Raw genomic sequence first — 17,110 nt, forward strand, 5'->3', positions numbered from 1 at the left:
AAAAACTTTGCTCTAAAGCACTCCAGCTTTTAAAGTAATTGTTTTTGAAGTTCTTTTAAAACATCTGTCACTAACAGGTTGCATCTTCATGTATTGGATTACACATTAATGTTCAAAACTGCTTTAAAAATGCTTTGATAATCATGGTACATGTTACAGGGGTGAAGAAACTGAATCTTCTTAGTTGTAAAAGTAAACACTGTGAGAGGACCCGATACATGTATTCATAATTTTCAAATGCACTGACAACATCAACCCACTGTGCTTCTTCAGAAAAAAAACACAAACACGAAGCAGACAATACAAGTCGAAGCACATTTAAAAACGAGCACAAAAGCACTTCTTTACAGCGTAAAGGAATATAGAACATGCTACCCAATCATGGTGTTGAAGCTGATACCCTGGCTTTTTCAAGAAACTGCAGGATGAGATCACTGGATTAAACAGATACTAACTATCAAGAGGACTTCTGCAAATGGGATTAACTGAACTTCAACTCAATTGTCACAATAGCTGGACCATAAGATCTGCACACGGTCCTTTAATTACACACTAGTCCAAAATGTCTGCTCTTAATTATATATTTTAACCAGAAAAAATGAAACACCAAGAATTCATTTCAATTTTAAAACATTAGCCTCCAAATCTTAATGTAGCCACTAGAGGGAGATAAAACTCAGTTTTGCTAACAATGTCCAGAGCAGCACCAAAATTAAAACATCAATTTTATAATACGAACTTGTTTATTATTAAATGGCATGACTGAGCTCAATACTGAGTTGGTCAGCAGTTATATTCAAGAAAAACTGTACAAAATTAAAGATGATGACAAATATGACGGTGGAACAAAAAATATAACAGATTCTTAAGATGTCCAAGAAATGTCAGGCACCTTAAAAGAATACTGTCAACTACTTATACTCAATATGATAAAAAAATATTATTATTTCTTTGCTTAGCAGATACCCTGATCCAAAGTGACCTGCAGATGCATATGATGAAGAAAGTAAGCGGTTAAGTGAATACATTTAATTCAAGCAACAGATGTCAAAATTTAAATTGACCTTATATTGAAAATGGGTTCAACCACAAATTTGGAACCGTATACAGTAAGTCTTGACACACTGCGTGTTCTGCAAAACACAGACGACTCCGTTTTAGCGTGCCATAAAAATACACCTCAGTCTCCCAGTCACTTTGTATCTGCACACGAAACACAGACACTGCAGTATGCGGACACACACTTCAACCAGTTATATCGGGATCATAAAAACTAAGGGTAGTAAAAAATATTAACCTGGTCTGACACAAACCCAGAATGAGGAGAGACACACTCTGCAAACTCAGAGTATTCTCATTTTTCAATTGGTGTTCCACAGCGTTTGACCTTTTTATACATCTGTAACCTTTTATGGAGCAGCATTGTGACACGAGCGGCTGTGCGCACAGGAAATGCCCCCCTCCCGTGTGTATGAAAGGCAGCAAGTGGTGAAGGAAGAGGCCAGTTATGTGCGCAGCAGTGTCATCGCACACCAGCCACTTCAAAATAATAGCTTCCAGTGATTCACCAACTCAGGCCTGTAAACCTCCGCTGCCACAGAAATGACTCTAAAGCCTGTTAAGCCTGCCTCACCCAGGTCTGACTGTTGTGATACATAAACAATGCAGATATCATTCTACAAACACACTGCTGGCTTAAAAGTTACTATTGCACACTTCACTTGAGATTCACCTACGCAGCAGTGAAATGGGCAGCCCGCTGAAAAGCTGATTCTGACCTTTGTCTGCCTCGGCACACATGGGGATAAAGCGTGCTGTTTGCCATGAGGTGCTTAAATACTCATTCGGCATCTCCCAGGGGTAAGAGATTTTAATTAATATGGCCACAGCCAGCTCCCGTGAGTTTGTCCTTTCCATTAGGTTGGATGGATGCACTCTTCTGACTGAGACTGGGCTCAATCCAGTTCAGTATAATACAGTACACTAAGATTGTGAACTCTGAAAATTTTATAATCCATTTTATTGGTCTGAAATACCCCCCCCCCTTCTCTCAAGCACTTAGTTTTCTTCAAAGTAGATGACACACTAATAGGTATCTTAACTCACAAAAGCTAGTAAGGTTGGGTCTAGAATGGGAGACATCTAAGGAACATCAGATTGGTTATGAAAGTGATGTAGGCAGCACTGCCAGAACAGCTAGCCATTATCGGATAGCCATTTATCCCTGAAAAGGCTTGTGGCAATCCACAGCCAATCTTGCAAGCCCAGGGTTCAAAGCAGGACTATACCCTGAATGGGATGTCAAGCCAGGGCAGGGCCCAAGTACAAACAGATACAATTCAGAACCATTAATTAACCTAATTCTCACATCTTAGGAATTTGGGAGGAGGCCAGAGAAACTGATGAAAATGTGACCTAGAAGAGCATGCAAACTCCACAAAGAAGGTTCCCAGGGGCAGACATAATCCAAGAAACCTTTAGAAAACCATGAGACAACAGCTCTGACTGCCACGCCATTATCCTTCCTCTGAAGCACAATTTCCAAACCACTGCCCCAGTCCGGCGACAGGGGAAATGGTGCAGTGGGAGATGTGTTGCTTCGGATGCGGCATTAAAATGAAGTTGTGACTACATGCGGTCACTGCACTTCGGACTTCCGTCATCCAACCTACCTAAACGTCATCCTTGATTCAACTACTGATACAGTTTCCCCTGTGAGTGGACAACGAATCTGCTGTTAAGTGGACGTACTAGAGCAGAAGTTTGCAGCATGTCAGTCAGGTGGGGCCCCTTCAGAGATGAGAAGTGCAAATGCACCTCTGTAATGCATTTATTCTGATTTGGGAGACCAGCAACATGGTATCCATAATGCCTGTCAGGAAATTCTGGGCTTTTGATACTGCACTGAAAATTTTGATACTGCCCTGTAAGCTATTAGAAAAAGAAGGCAATTGTGATAGCTAGTGAACAGAATGAAGTCATTAAGCATATAATTCCTTATAGTCAACAGTTCAACCCTTTAGTCCTGCAATATCCCTTTGTAAAAAAGTCTCATTCTGTTAACCTAAAACGCATAATTATGTAGTCTAGCAAGATTCTAATAAATATTTGAATTAATTTGAGAAACTGATATATAGCCAAAATTAAAAGGTTTACTGTGGTCTATTGTTCATGCATATCTCAAAATTATGTGAAAACAATTAAACTGGGACTAAATTTAAATTTATTAACTTAAAACTGAAAATCATTTTTATATGTGAGGGCTTTATGTAGTAAATAAACACAGAACAGATGAACAGTAAAAAGATTTTAATCTGAATGTTAGTTCACTGTAGTAAAAACTTGTCTTGGCCTGTGGATGGTGCTGTTTGCACGCAAACAATCTTGCTTACAATAAAGACACCACCAGGAATTAGTTTGAATTAATAAAACTATTATGTCACTGAAATTTCACAAAAGACCACATGATTCAAATACTTTCACATAGTGGGTTTGAATGAGACATGTCAGAAATAAAAAGGACTGTCCTTTTATTTTTTTAACCAGTGATTTACCTTACAGGCCATATAGCTTCTTAGATGCCAAAATTGCAGAAGAATGCAATGAAATAAGAAGCAAGTTAAATGTATGTGTGAAAAGACACAGACCAGGAACATTGGCGAGATGTATTACATACGCATCATGTTTCCAGAATCCTTGCTACTTCTTCAGGTTTTTTTTTTTTCATTTCGATCAGTTCCAAAAGGGAATCTGGAACTATATTTCCTGCAAGCCCATCACTGGCCCTCTGCTTAAATTTAAAGAGACAGATGAAACTCCAATTGGTTCTTCAGGACCTTTAAGACTTCTGTTCAAGAAAGACAGATCTTACATTTTACACTTACTCTCAAATATATAGCTGCTTTGTTGGTATTGAAGGAGAAACAGCTGTTTGTCAGCTAAGAACTCTTTGAAACATTTGACTTATCATATACGCACACTTTTGAGGATTACTAAATCAAGGAATTGTATCTCTGGCAACATTTGTGGGAAAAATAAGAAAACAAAAACGTCTCCAAAACAGTCAAGACAGTCAGACATTAAGGGAAACATAAAAGGGATGAGAATTTTAATCAGACAGGACAGGATATTAACAACTGAAAATATTTTTTTTTAATTAACAGGGCAACATTGATTAGATTGGAACATATATCATTACATTGTTCCTATCCAATCTAATCAATTAGATGGCTATACTGTATTTTAAATCGACAAGGAGATTTCTGATGTTTTCAAGGATTATTAGGAAATTTCACTAGTAAAAGCATTCGTTAATTTCTTTACTCAACTCGTCCAGATGCTACAATATCAAGTCAGAAATCTTCATTGCACTTTCTACACCAACACAATAGGTGGCAGTAAAAAGCCAAAATACTGTGGGTCATTGACACAGTAGATGATAATAATGGGAAAGAAGAAAAACTCTCCTGGTCGTTTGATCATTTGTATTTACTAAGTGAAAAAAACATGTTGATAAAAAGGTATTGTAAAACACGAAAGAATTTGAGTAATGGATGTTTTTTTTTAAGGAGACAAATGAGAGGCAGCCATTCAGTCCATTGAGCTCATTTGACTGCTAACATTGTTTTAAAACTCTGGCTGAACGGCTCATTCCAGACTGCCATGGATCATGGGGTAAAAAAGTACCTCCTCTTCCGTTTTTTTACACACCTCAACAGAGTTCACTGCTCCTCAGGTTCATGTTTAACTAATGATTCGGAAGTTGTCAGGTAGGTTAATTCTGTCAGTGGTTGTAAGATTTTGAATACCTGAATCAGGTACTTACTCTGTTTAAGACCACAGTTTTTTATTGTTTGTGCTTAAAATTCATTTAAGCCTGGGAATGTACCTAGTCGCTCTTGTCTGGTCTGATTCCAGAGAAAAACGAAAGCAGGACTCCAGGGGAAATTAGGCTTGGCAAGTTACTGGTCCTAAGGGAGAAGTAAAACGGTTGTCTTTACACACTGCACTTATGTAAATAAAGCTCTAAAGCATTTTTTAAAGAATTTCTCCCTGTGTGGATCCCCTTTACTCTTACACTTTAGGAAAAGGATATTAAAAACATATTGCATGTTCACATTCTGTATAATATATACTATTTTAAAGTGCTGTTTACACTGCAGGATGTCATCTTGTAGCAGAAGTGCTTTAAATATTGAGTTTATTCAGAATGTTGCAGGGTTTTAGCGAAACCTTCGTAAGGCAAATGCAAGATAAAAAAACATGCAGCAGCACTTTTTATTCACACTGATGCAATTACAACTACCCTTACAAGAGCCACGGAGCAGAAAATGGCACACAGGTAGAAGGGGAGAGAGATAACAAGTACACACATAAGCATTTACAGGGTGGACAGAGTGGGTCAGGGCGGCACAAACCGACAGTTTTCCAACATTCAACTAAATTCATTGTCACAATTTGCAGTTCAAGAAAGGACTTTCTGCACAAACTCTGAAACGTCCCAGCATCACCTAACACTGGGTTAGCACTGGGGCAGCCAGTCTCATGAACATGATCAACCTGCACTTTAATCATTGATTTAAGAAATTTAATATCCTTCTAGTTTTTACACAGCTGATTATAGGCTCTCACTTGAACACAAAATAGGGAGAAAGATTCTGCGAAGTGAATAATAATACTTAGAATTATTAATCAGAAGATTGTCAGTAAATCAAAACTATAAGCTTCTTCTGAAACACAAGTTCACGGTAAACTGGAACAAAATAGGTAAAGCATTCATAGTAAACAACACGAAAGGAGTTTGTTTAGCCTTTTTATGTATTTTTTTAGGAAAAGATGCAGCCCTACTGCTGAGGCAGTAAATTCCATCTTTAAAGTTCCTATAGAAGAAGGCGACAAAAAAGGCAGATTTTTTCCTACTTCACTGATAAGCCTTTGCTAGCAGGATACAGATGCTCTTTTCAAAGCAACCACTTTTTGTGCCAAACTAAAAAGTGAATAATAAAGTTCAAGGCTGTGCCGTGGGCCATATGCGACTACTGCAGGTGTAAATACTGTTCAATAATACTCGCATAATTGGGTTGTTTTGTATACACTTTCAACTGCTTCTGGAGCATTACTAGCTACAATGAAAAGCTACCATCCTGAATTGTAGAAAAATCCATTAATTCAGCTGCTCAGTAAAGTCGTCACACTGGGGGCTTCAAACTTAGAGATTTAGGTGCTTAGCTGAAAGGGAGTGACAAGCAGGAAGAAAAACTTGTCTGCTTGCAGCACAATGAGGCAGTGTGCGCTGGTTTCCCCAATACAGCTTAATATTGTCTCTTTCAAATCAAACCACTTTACTGGATTTATAAAAATCGGCAGTGAAAAGCATTAAGCTTTTGCATTATAAGACATGTTGGCTTTTACACAGACTTTAGCTAACTAGGGATGTTGAATCGAGCACTGCACTAACCTGCTTTAAGCATTAAGCTTTTGAGAAAGTGGAGCTGACCACAGCCATACCTGGGTCAATTGCCACAATCTAAATGGCAGTGGGATATTAAAAAAAAAAAAGCAAGGATGCAAATCCATTTGGTTTTTCGTTCTTTATGCAGACGGGCTATATAACATTGGAGAATTCTAGCTACATTGGATTGAATTCTGATCAACAGATATTAAATATTCCAGTGTTGTAACAGAAAAGTGCTATGCCCTTTGTTGATGATTTTTGTACTCAGATACTTGCAAAAAAATAACTAGCTTATTGTGATGTCCCAAATCTGGTCAGCTGGCCTCCCCTCACACACCGAGCTAGAAACGTAGTTAGGAAAGCCTTTCTTGTCTTCAGTTTGAAATGCTCTTCTACATAGTTTGCACTTGTGTGTGCTGGTTTGTATTCCACTGCAGATACTAATGAAGCCCAACGGGTGGAATGTGTCAGTGTCTTTTTATTGGAATTTTGAATAACGGAATAGGGTCCCCTTATAGTCTTCTCTGTTCCACACTAAAAAGGTTCAGTTCATTTAGCCTGTGAGTGTAGACCCAGGAATGTATCTGGATGCTCTTGTCTGGATGGATTCCAAAGTAGCAATTATCTTTTTTGTCAAGAGTTGATGAAAATTGTACACTAAATTCTAAATTAGTTCTTATTAATGCATCATTTAATTTTAACATCCTTTGATTGAAATTAAACATTTCTATGAGTATTCCATTTTCTTGTTTATATCTTCCCCACATTGTCTAGAGGAGGAAAACAAACACTGAAGTCTGTATTATAAGCAGTTTCTTCAAGATCAGCTTTTCCCTTCTTAAATTGTTTTTTTCCCCACCTGTAAGTAACACTCTGTGCGTGTGTCCACATTAAATGTCATCTGTAAAAAAAATGCCCAGACTGAAATTTTGCATTGTATTTGTCCCTGAATACTGAAATCTTACATTGTATTATGTTTGTTAAGCTTCCTGTCAATTACTTAAAGAAATTAATATGCGTATCTATGGTGTGTGCCACTATTATTATCTGTAATAAGTTTCTGCCTATTAACCAGTTTTCAAATCAAATACATTTATTACCTCTGATGCCTGTCAAAAGAATGAACCTTTTTAAAGAAATTAATCAAAATCCTTCTGAAAATTTTTAAAACTCACTATATAATGCTTTGTTTGTATCCATTAATTTTGTTGCTTGTTCAGGGAGCTCTAAATGCTGACTTTGCCATAGAATTGTATAGATGAACCTCTTGTTTACTTTTAATGATCATTTCCATAACTTTGCCTGTAGCAGGAGTAGACGTATTGGCCTATATAACAAAGCTGAGCCATAGTCTTGTATCTTTAAGACCTAAAACACAATTAGGCTGTTCATGAAAATTAATAAAATACAAACATTATCATCTGAGACCTGAGACTGCAAAGCATCCCCACAACATGATAGTCCAACCAGAATATTGGTTGTTAGGAAGCGTTCTTCTGTTGGAAGCCAGTTCTTGCTTTTCCTCACACAAAACAGCCAAAACGTTTTTTATTTTTTTACCACATCATTTTCATCTTTTATTGAAACTTTCATGAAGATACAATTAAGTTTTAAGTCTAATATACTGACAGAATGCAGACCAACTAGGGGGCACTGCAGTTACTTTCGTTCAGTTTCATCACCCCTTTTGTGGATGGTACCACATTAGCACCTCTCCAGCCAATTACCAGGCTATTACCTGAGTCTCTTGATGCCTTTGAGTTTATCTTTAGTGCTTTTGTGGGCCCCGTAGCACCTATTCCTCTCCAATGCCTGCTGCTTTTTATTCCAACTGGGCTGGTTATAACTGATGCCTTTAGATTATCTTCTTGCATGTGTGCTTCCACTTGTGTTTACCCATTTGTGCACTTCGCCCTTTTTTAAAAGAGCGTACTTCAAATTGTTCCAGCAGTGTCTGCACACAGACCTTCAAGCAGTATCTCTTGAACATCTTTAACTCCCTTATTTCTGCCAGGCCACTCTCAATAATCGATGACTTGACGGACAGATGCCGCTAGAAATGATAATATACCAAACACCCACAATTAGTTTTTTTGCTGGACTAATCGCTATAATATAAACTAATACACATGAATATTGTGCTTTAATTCTCATTAACTGCTACCTGGTTGGTACAAATTTCAAATTCCATTTCAACTTTTTAAAAGCTGAAAACAAATTTAAAAACAAGCTAATTGATTTAAAACCTCAATCTGAGACGTGATTAACATTAATGACGATTTCTACCTTAATAAACACCCAAATTAATTAATTGGCCATTTCCCTTTCATTTCTAAATTTTTTCATTGTTATTTGGACCCCTTCTTTGTTGTGCTGAAAACCTCTTTTGTTAGTTATATTAGAAAGGTTTCTGCAATTTTATCCAAAGTAAGGATGTGCTTCTGTAATTGTTTACAAATCTATACTAAATGTAAAATCTTACTGAACTGAAATCCAAGTAAGAATGAATGAGTTTAACACAAAATACATAAAAAAATGTTCAGGTAGTGACCATTAACAATAAAGAATTAAACATTCCTGAAGTTTTAAATTAACATGGTTCAATTATTTGGTAGAAAGTCTATGATATTGTGTTACACATGATACACTCACCTTTGCATCTCATACCCTGATACTCTTCAGACATCATTACTACATCAGCCACCTTGGCTGAAACGAGACCACATACTCTTGTTGACCTGGTGTTTAGGCTGCACATCTCACCTGCCACACTAATGCCACGATCGAAATCCCTCCTCTTAAAGGCGCTCTGGCTCTTTCTTATTTTGCTAATTGTGTGCACCTGCCCCAAATCTTGCCCCTTGTCCTTATTTAAGCCGGGCGCTCTTGCTACTCTGGGCTCTGCACTGGAAGACAGACGCCCGGAGGACCGCCTACCATCAAGTCACCCTACGTCTGCGGCTTGAGGGCATAGGCCTCCTATCGTCGTCCTGACCCTGCTGAGTCCGGGGCTCAGTGCGCCTGGCCTCATCATCCCGTTTTTATTCCCTGCCCCTGTACTGGATCCCGTTCTGGTTTTTGTCACGTCTCGTTTGGATCACCCGGTTTTGGACTTTTGGACTTCGCCCCAGATTTCCCCCCTGGACTCCTTGGACTTGTTTGCCATGGCCACACCCCGAGCACCAGTTCACCTTCATCACGCCCCCCAGTCTGTCAACCCCTCCGGATCCTGGTTGTCTCCTCCCCGTTGTCCTACTCCACTTACTTCCGGATTATACTGTCTGCATAGGGTCCAGAACTACGCTTCCCGGGAGCCTGGACCGGCTCCCGATACAGCAAAGAATCGAGTCTCTAAAAACCTCCAAATCTCTTTTTCTTGTTTTTGCTGGATCTAACATTTTTGCTTCAGGAGTCTAAGCCTTAGCTTCTGTGTTGGTGTAGTTAGAGCTGTTATCCTGATTTTCCAGGTTCTAGGGTGAAGCAAACATAATTGTCTTTGAGATGTCAGGGGGCAATACAACAAAAAACTGCCAATGTCCTTTTTCTATTGATAGCCTGGGACCAGCTCTGCTCTGTCAGCTTCTTGGTGTTAGTGCTCTGGTAGATTTGTTGTACACATCCTGTATTTTCCAGAAAGTTCTACATGTTATACACATTCCAAGGTACTGGCTTGAAAATCAGTTGCATCTTGGTTGCTCTATAAGGTTTTTTTTATTATTTGTTACTAACATGTTTGGCTGCAGGCAGCATGGTGGCCGCAGTGGTTAGCATTACTTCCTCAAAGCACTGGGGCTCTGGGTTCAATTTCTAGACTGCTGTCTGAATTCAATTGGTATGTTCGCTAGGGTTTCCTCCAGGTGCTCAAGATTCCTCTTATAGTCCAAAAACATACTGCTGGTTAACTGACTTCTGTAAAAACTGGTCCTGGTGTGAGTGTGTGTGTGTTTGATGCTGTGTGTGCCCTGTGATGAACTGGCGTCTCACCCAGAGTGTATTCTTCCTGTCTTGTGCCTGTTGCTTGCCATGATAGGCTCTGGCTCCCACACTTCTATGTTTTGGATAAAGTGGATAGAAATGGATGGATGGTTGATTTCCCTTTTATGGACAAATGGAATCTCTATCGTTTGGGTATTTGGTCCTTCAGAAGTGGGGTGAAGCTTACAGCAGGCACAAGGTTTAAGTGTAACTCTTTAAGTGAACAGGATGTTATGGGAAATTATGTTTAAGAGGTAATTATTTTTCATGGTAACCATACACGCACTACATCGACCACTCTGCTTACTATAATAATGAGAAATTATTTTTCCCCCAATGTCTTGTCTATATAAAAAAGCTGGTAAGCCTTCAAAAAGTCATCCTTAACACAAGTAACTTGGATCTGTAATAGAGTGCCTTTTAAAACTCACTTTCTCCAACAAGAGCTACTTGTATTTTGAGCTACTATTTATTGAAACCTGCTTCAATATATGGCACACGGGAAATCTATCCCACCCAAACAACACCACTCTGTGCCAGTAAAGTACCTGGATCTGATCTGTCCTCTGCTTGCAGTTGCACCTCTCCTCCTCAGTAAAAAACAAGAAAATCCATTATCATTGCCACTCTGGTGGATTCCTCAGAGGTAAATGTATTGCCAGTTTACCTTTGGATTTTACAGTTTACACTAGTTATTGCATGTTACTCAGCAATTCATTTGTTAAACAAGGACTGCAATCCTATTTATATTTTTTGGGGTTAGAAAGTGTGCATTTGAAACCTCAATGAAAGTTAAAAGTACACAGTTACGAGTAATACCTCCAATTTACATAATAAAAGAGACTAAATTTCCAGCCATCACTGGATTCAGAACAAAACTTCCAATGATGTTATTACATTGTGACCAAGCAGGCCTGTGAATACATCTCTTTTAATCTAAAGAGACTTTGAGACGGTTTTGCCGACAAATACTACTTACTAGTGAACTCTGCAAACACATTGAAACATTTCTACTGATTTGTCTGCTGCACAATCTATACTTATTTGCTCGTACATCGCATTACATTAGTCATGACAGTGGCTAGTGAGCAGAAAGGGCTGGTTTTATGTAAAAATTCTCCCAAACTCTCAAACCCTCCCTTGGTGAGATCATAGAGTTCACGATTTTGTGCTTAATTCGTAATTTGTACTTTCTTACAGAATAACTGGTCTGAGAAATTGGGACTGCAGTTCTCCTTTAAAATGTTTAAAAAAACCTACAGACCAAATGTACAATTTTGTTTTTTTCTCGTCTGGTATTTTTGCAAGTTTTGTTGGAAATAATTCATTATTAAACAACTGAAGCGGTTTTCAATTGACTTCAGTTTTGACAGGCTGGCAAAAAGTCCTATCAATATCTGACTTACATCTCTGAATTCCTTCATGTTCACACTTCCTCCCATAGGCAGGAACTTATACAGCGCTTTATGGACACTACACTCAAAGCACTTTACAGGTAATGGGGACTCCCCTCCACCACCACCAATGTGTAGCTCCAACTCTGGATGAGGCAACGGCAACCATAGTGCGCCAGAACGCTCACCACACATCAGCTATCAATGTGGGGGAGAACAGAGTGATGAAGCCAATTCAGAGATCATTACCATGATTGGGAAAGGCCAATGGAATATATGGCCAGGAACCCAGGGTAACACCCTTACTCTTTTCGAGAAACACCCTGGTTTTTCAACAACCACAGAGAGTCAGGACATCAGTTTTATGTCTCATCTGAAGCACGGTGCCTTTTTTACAGTATAGTGACCCCATCACTATACTGAGGCATTTGGAGTAACATAGACCACAGGATGAGAGCCCCCTGCTGCCCCCACTAACACCTCTACCAGCAGCAACCTTACTTTTTCCCAGGAGGTCTCCTATCCAGGTACTGACCAGGCTCACACCTGCTTAGCTTCAGTGGGTTGCCAGTTGTGAGATCCAGGTTGATATGGTTGTTGGCTTAAGCAGCTGAGGCTGGTTCTTTGCTCACTGTAACCAGGACTAAATCTCTGATTTTTGGCGCTGCTGCCTTTTCTGTCCTTTGTAATGGACTCTTTCTTTGAATTCCCTACCACAGAAAATTCTTTGACTCTCTTCAAATCTAAATGTAAAACTCACCTTTTTAATAGGGCCTGTGTCTGATTAGCCTAGCTTTTCATTGTGAGTTGATATCACTGTGTTCAGCATCCCTGGGTTTTGGAAAGGTGCTGTTTCACTGTCCCCAAGACTTGAGCAAGACTCACAGGTTCCAAAATAAACTGATGATTTTAAAGTGACCTGGAACACCGGCTAAAGCGTGGCTCTCCAGGACCAGGGCTGGCCACTTCTGGACTAAGCAATTTTAAAATGCAAAAAACATTTTTTAATGTTTTCCCATTTAAAGTTACTTTCTTTTTTTTTTTTCTTCTAAGCTTACATCAATCATCATCTAAACTAAAATGACTGCGGGTAACCATATGTAATTCACCCTACAACAATCCAAAAGATAATCCTACATATAACTTTCATTTATGAAGTTAACCATGTGGTGAAACATGAGCGCCACACAATATTGCACTTCATATAATTATTTCAGATTGGATCTATATATTACTGTATAGTACCATATGAAAGGCAAAACCACAAAGCATTGAGAACAAAGTCTCACTGCTTAGCCTTTGGCTATGTTTTCCTTATATTTACTGTACAAATGTACAAAGTCAGTCACTGCCAAGAAGAATAATCTTCTCAATTTAATAATGATCACGGCTTTTGTAACAGCCAGTATAGTTAAGTCTTTGTGTTTAAAAGCACATATTTTAAAGATAAACACCTACAGCCCTTTAAGCCATTCATCTCAGTTTTGTAAGTATATTTTATTAGTGGCAACAGTGGTCTTTGAGGAATGGTTCTATTTTAACATCATAATAATTAATTCAATAAGAGAACTCAAGACAGAAGACCCTGCTGACCTGTGTTGCTGTCCCAGTCACTAATCATGATGATCTATTGCATCGGTGTAGCTTCTTCCGTGCCTTTACACAGAACAGCAATGTTGTTGAAACGAGATGGGTGATTCAGAAATGTGTGGATGTAGCTTTAGATCTCTCCAAGCTTTCAATAAACCTTTTTAAGACCACTACAGTTTAAACATAGCAGTTCATAAATCTCCAGATTTTGCCACAATGGCAAACAAAGTGTAGGTTCAATCCTAAATTCTTAATCTTGGTTACCATATGGATCATCAACAACACATAGCTGCTCCTTATGAGACAAGCATAGTCTACTCCGCTGTAAGTCTGTGACTATACAATAATTCTGATTTTACTGGATGAACCATGGCAATAAGAGGCTGGAAACAATAAATAAGAACTGGAACTACTATGGCAGAACAGTAATGTATTATATTCTTTGCAATATAAACAAAAATGTTCAAAGAGATCGTGGGAAAAAAAAGGAAATCACTTAGCAATAGGTTTAAAGATTTGTAATACGGCAACAATTACCTTCAACACTTCAAAAATGTGATACAATTGTAAGCATTTTGTGTTGCCAGAAAGCTGAAGACAACCATGTAAAACCACACAGAGTACAGATCTGAAATGTGTTAATTAGGAAATGAATTCCAGGACCCCTGACAGACCTCATACTCAAGAGGAAGAACTGCCAAGTGCTTATCACCTCATGACAGCAATTACTTAAGCTCTGACAAATATTTTTACCTTTACCATGAATTAAACGAAGTTTACAGGTTCATGAATGTGGAGTATATCAACATGTACCTTAATTCACTGGCTGTTTTTAATAATTTTTTACTTTAAACAAATATAATTTAAGATTCACTAAATATACAAGACACAAGAGTACCAATGTTCATTATAGATATGAATTTAAGCTATACTGACGTTATATGCTCTTTATCACAGTAAAGGAAGTTATTTTCCTTACATTTAAGTGTTTTTTACTAAAAAAAGGACAAAAGATAATAACCACCTGCAGCAATAAATAGATTCAGTGTGATAGGAATATGGAAAAATACTTAAAACATAATGAGACTGAGCATTCTTTCTGCAAATTGCAAGAAAAGATGTAGCCATAAGAAAGGAGTGTGGTGCATTTTCAAGTAAGACATGCAAGAATAATCTGTTAATGTTTTTTAACATAAAAAACAAACATGCTGTATAATTACAGTGCCTTGCAAAATCATTCACCCACCAACTAATATCCCAGTGAGAAATTAGAGGTAATGTATACATTTTTTCAAATGTACAATTTTTATTCAAAACTGTAACACACGGAAAACTTTTCATGTTAAAAGGGCTGAATGTCAACCAAACTTGTAAAAGATATACAAAGTGAAATTTACTGATTGCATTAGGTATTCAGCCCATACCATAAAATCAGAATTTCGGTGAAAGCACATTTGGCAGAAATTCCTGCTCAGACTTTTTGGATAAGTCTCTATGAGCTTTGCACAGTATGATGATGTAATTGATGCCTATCCTGACAAGTTTGTTCAGGATCGTTGATGCGCTGCAATCTTCAAGTCTCACCATAGAGTTTCTGCTGGATTCAACGCAGGGCTCAAAGCCATTCACTCCCTTCTTATCAAACCATTCCCATGTGCTTCAGATCACTATGTTGATAAAATGTAATTTTTTCTTTGGGACACTTGGGTGATTCACACGGGTTTTCCTCTACAATCCCCCTGTACTTTGTGAAGTCTTCTGCACTAGGTCCCAGATGCTTCTAATCACTTAGACCTAGCTGATGGGAAGTATCCCCATAACATGTTACTGCCACTTACATGCCTGACAGTTGGTATGATGCTGACTGGGCTTTGCACCTAACTTTGGGTTTCATTATGTATGACCATCAAAACTGCCACTTACCTGCACATGCAAGTGTTATCACATACAAGAGTTAAAACACATATAAGAGTTAAAATGATCACTTTTCAGCAATAGCTCCTGTTCTTGTCACTCACCCAAACAGGTAAGCTTTGTGCAGGGATAAAGATATTACGGATGGATGAACAGTGACTTCCATTTCAGACACAGAACTTTGCAAATCCTTCATAGTCACTGTTGGCTTCACAGTGGCATCCCTGAACAGTTACCTGCTTGCCCGCAAATCCACTTTGGAAAAGCAGCCCAATTTGGGTAGACATGTTCCATTTCTTAATGGTTGAAAAATTGTACATAAAAGGATAAGTAACCGTCTGACCATCAGTTATTCGCCATCACTTTATCTCGGACTAAGAAAACTCTGTGGTCCTCATGACTGATTTGTCGTATTGCTATGCAAAATGCATCTTGAAATCTAACACCTGGGGGAACCCAAAGAGACAGATCCATTTATTCTGAAGTCAATTTAAACCACCTTGAGTAAACACTTTTATTACTGACTAGACACGCATACAAATACAAACTTTCAGAGTTTTCAGACTATCACCTGAACTGGCTCAAGTATACCTTAACTGAATACTTAGGAATTCATGGGCTGTATACTTACGGAATTGAAAACTTTCAATTTTTCTTTAAAAGTGTACATAGGTTCAGCATTTTAGCCTTATCTGTTTGTAGAATAGATTGTACGGATTCTTCATATACGTCCTGTTTGAAAGGACCACAAGCTCAGAAAATAACGTGGAAATTTTACAAGGGGTGAATACATTTTACAAGACACTGTATGCATGCAAAAAACTTACTCGCATTACTCTTAGATTAAGTCTATTTCTCAGTCTTTCTTTACAAATTCTTCTTTCACTGCATCATAAAAATTCTCCTCATTTTTTAGTTTGTGAAGTAACCTTTTTACAGCTGATCTAACTACTGCTCAAGACAGATGAAACTGTCAAATTGTAGTTTGAGTTCATAGCCATGGAGGTGATCTGTGCATGTACTGTCATGCTATTTTCATTCTGCTTAACTTCAGCCGTTTCACCAGCAAGTGTTGCTGAGATCACAGTATGGCAGCAGTACAGTATTGGAAGTGCTGATAGGGCATGCTGAGCTCACACAGTGTGACAGGAGAATGTGCACTGCAATGACAGCACTAACCAGATTACTGCCCCGATGCAGCAGAAACCACACACGATGGACACAGGAAAAAATAACATGCTGTAGGATATAAATATTCTGCTGAACACTAATATTACGTTTTAGATACGGCTGGTCATGCACTGCATGACTTTGAATCACATCTCAGACCACAGAAGGTGGTGGAGACAGCCAAGGCCATCACTGGTTTAGAATTCCATTCCATCTTGACCAACTTCACCAAGCGCTGCCTGGGAATGGCAAATAATATAATCAAGGATCAAAACCACCCTGGGAATGCACTTTTCTTCTTCCATCTGGCAGAAGATTTAGGAGTATAAATGCCTAGACCTCTTGGTTCAAAGAAAGCTTCTACCCCACAGCCATAAGACTCCCAACCTCCACCTCTTACATCCTCCTACCTCACCAACACCCCTCTGTTTTTGCACTGAACTCAAAATCCTGGCACTGCTGAATTTTGCACACAGCTGCTATCTACAGTCATGTGGAAAGGAAAGTACACCCTCTTTTAATTCTATGGTTTTATACATCTTACCAGGTCCTAAAATTAGATTAATCTAACCTTCGTAACTCAGAAGGAAGAAGAAAGAAAAGTTCAACTTTG

The 17,110-nt window shown here is 38.4% G+C and overlaps 1 protein-coding gene across 1 annotated transcript in view; it reads right to left on the bottom strand.

The window, feature by feature from the left end:
* Nucleotides 1-17,110, bottom strand: part of LOC148655051 (zinc finger protein 800-like) — a gene marked incomplete at its 5' end in the record, with an annotated part of 48,105 nt that overhangs the window by 19,837 nt on the left and 11,158 nt on the right. The gene's annotated exons all lie outside the window — the stretch shown is intronic.

Source organism: Lepisosteus platostomus, chromosome 9, assembly GCF_059453375.1.
Source record: "Lepisosteus platostomus isolate fLepPlt1 chromosome 9, fLepPlt1.hap1, whole genome shotgun sequence".
Taxonomy (NCBI): domain Eukaryota; kingdom Metazoa; phylum Chordata; class Actinopteri; order Semionotiformes; family Lepisosteidae; genus Lepisosteus; species Lepisosteus platostomus.